Source organism: Mandrillus leucophaeus, unplaced genomic scaffold (genome assembly GCF_000951045.1).
Source record: "Mandrillus leucophaeus isolate KB7577 unplaced genomic scaffold, Mleu.le_1.0 Scaffold441, whole genome shotgun sequence".
In the NCBI taxonomy this organism is placed as follows: domain Eukaryota; kingdom Metazoa; phylum Chordata; class Mammalia; order Primates; family Cercopithecidae; genus Mandrillus; species Mandrillus leucophaeus.
This window is the reverse complement of record NW_012104710.1, coordinates 732,391-734,426: the sequence shown is the minus strand read 5'-3', so window position 1 is coordinate 734,426 and position 2,036 is coordinate 732,391. Positions and strand designations below refer to the sequence as shown.

The following is a 2,036-nucleotide window of genomic DNA, read 5'->3' as shown; positions in this document are numbered from 1 at the left end:
GCTAAATATCATCTCATTTAATTCTCACTTGTAGCATTCAAATGGGGTAGGATATATTTTCTTTCTTTTTTTTTTTTTAAGACAAAGTCTCACTTTTGTCCCCCAGGCTGGAGTGCAATGGCATGATGTCAGCTCACTGCAACCTCTGCCTCCTGGGTTAAAGCGATTCTCCTGCCTCAGCCTCCCTAGTAGCTGGGATTATAGGTACCTGCCACCATGCCTGGCTAATTTTTTTATTTTTAGGAGAGACAGGGTTTCACCATGTTGTCCAGGCTGGTCTGGTACTCCTGACCTCAGGTGATCTGCCTGCCTTGGCCTCCCAAAGTGCTGGGATTACAGGCGTGAGCCTCCATGCCCAGCCAGTTTTTAAAAATAGTAATATAATGTGAGCTACATGTTTAACATTTTTGGTAGCCAAATTTTTAAAAAGTATAAAAAGAAATATTGCTGGGGAGGCTGAGGCACGATAATTGCTTGAACCCAGGCAGCGGAGGTTGCAGTGAGCCGAGATGGTGCCACTGTACTCCAGCCTAGGTGACAGAGTGAGACTCTGCCTCAAAAAAAACCAAAAGAGGCCTGGAGCAGTGGCTCACACCTGTAATCCCAGCACTTTGGGAGGCAGAGGTGGGTGGATCATGAGGTCAGGAGTTCAAGACCAACATGGCCAAGATGGTGAAACCCGTCTCTACTAAAAATACAAAAACAATTAGCTGGGCATGGTGGCAGGCATCTGTCATGCCGGCTACTCAGGAGGCTGAGGCAGGGAATTGCTTCAACCTGGGAGGCGGAAGTTGCAGTTAGCCAAGATCATGGCGCTTCACTCCAGCTCGGGTGACAGAGCGAGATTCTTGTCTAAAAAAGAAAAAGGGCCGGCTGCGGTGGCTCACACCTGTAATCCCAGCACTTTGGGAGGCCGAGGAGGGAGGATCACAAGGTCAGGAGATCAAGACCATCCTGGTCAACATGGTGAAACCCTGTCTCTACTAAAAATACAAAAAAATTAGCTGGGTGTGGTGGGGCGTGCCTATAGTTGCAGCTACTCGGGAGGCTGAGGCACAAGAATCACTTGAGCCCAGGAGCAGAGATTGCAGTGAGCCGAGATCGTGCCACTGCACTCCAGCCTGGCAGCGAGACTGCGTCTCAAAAAAAATAAAAATAAATAAAAAAAAAAAGAAGAAAAGAAAAAGAAGAAAAAAAAAAATTGTGAAAAATATTTTTTGTTAAACCTAAAATGTTATCACCTCAACATTTCGTTGTTTTGTTTCCTTTTTTTTTATATGAAGTATTTGAAATCCAGGATGTATTTTACACTCACAGCACATCTTGATTTGGACTGCCACATTTCAAGTGCTTAATAGCCATATGTGGCTAGTGGCTGCTGTGATTGTATAGCACAGCTCCAGAGTTTTCTTTATAGTGATTTAAAATCATTCCATTTGATTGGTGATATGTTGTCTCTCAGGGGAAGAGCAGAACATTTGTTCATGAATTTGGATTGCCTTATTTACCCAAAAGATTTTTTTGGCCATGAGCATTGCCCTGTGCTTGTAGTATTCAGCTACTTGAGAGGCTGAGGTGGGAGGTTCACTTGAGGCCAGGAGTTTGAGATCAGCTTGGGAAACATTGTAAGACCTTGTCTCTAAAAAAATTTTTTTTAACTAAAAAAAACATTAACGAGGCATGGTGGTGGTATGTGCCTATAGTCCCAGCTACTCAAGAGGCTGAGGTGGGAGGATTGCTTGTGCCCAAGAGTTGGAGGCTGTCGTGAGCAATGATTGCCACTGCACTCCAGCCTGGGCAACAGAGTGAGAACCTGTCTCTTTAAAAAAAAAAAACAAAAACTGGCCGGGCGCGGTGGCTCAAGCCTGTAATCCCAGCACTTTGGGAGGCCGAAACAGGCGGATCACGAGGTTAGGAGATCGAGACCATCCTGGTTAACCCGGTGAAACCCCGTCTCTACTAAAAAATACAAAAAACTAGCCGGGCGAGGTGGCGGGCGCCTGTGGTCCCAGCTACTCGGGAGGCTGAGGCAGGAG

At 45.9% G+C, this 2,036-nt stretch overlaps 1 protein-coding gene across 1 annotated transcript in view; it reads left to right on the top strand.

The window, feature by feature from the left end:
* The window catches only part of SLC25A16 (solute carrier family 25 (mitochondrial carrier), member 16), a 49,366-nt gene that overhangs the window by 45,068 nt on the left and 2,262 nt on the right, over positions 1 to 2,036 (top strand). The gene's annotated exons all lie outside the window — the stretch shown is intronic.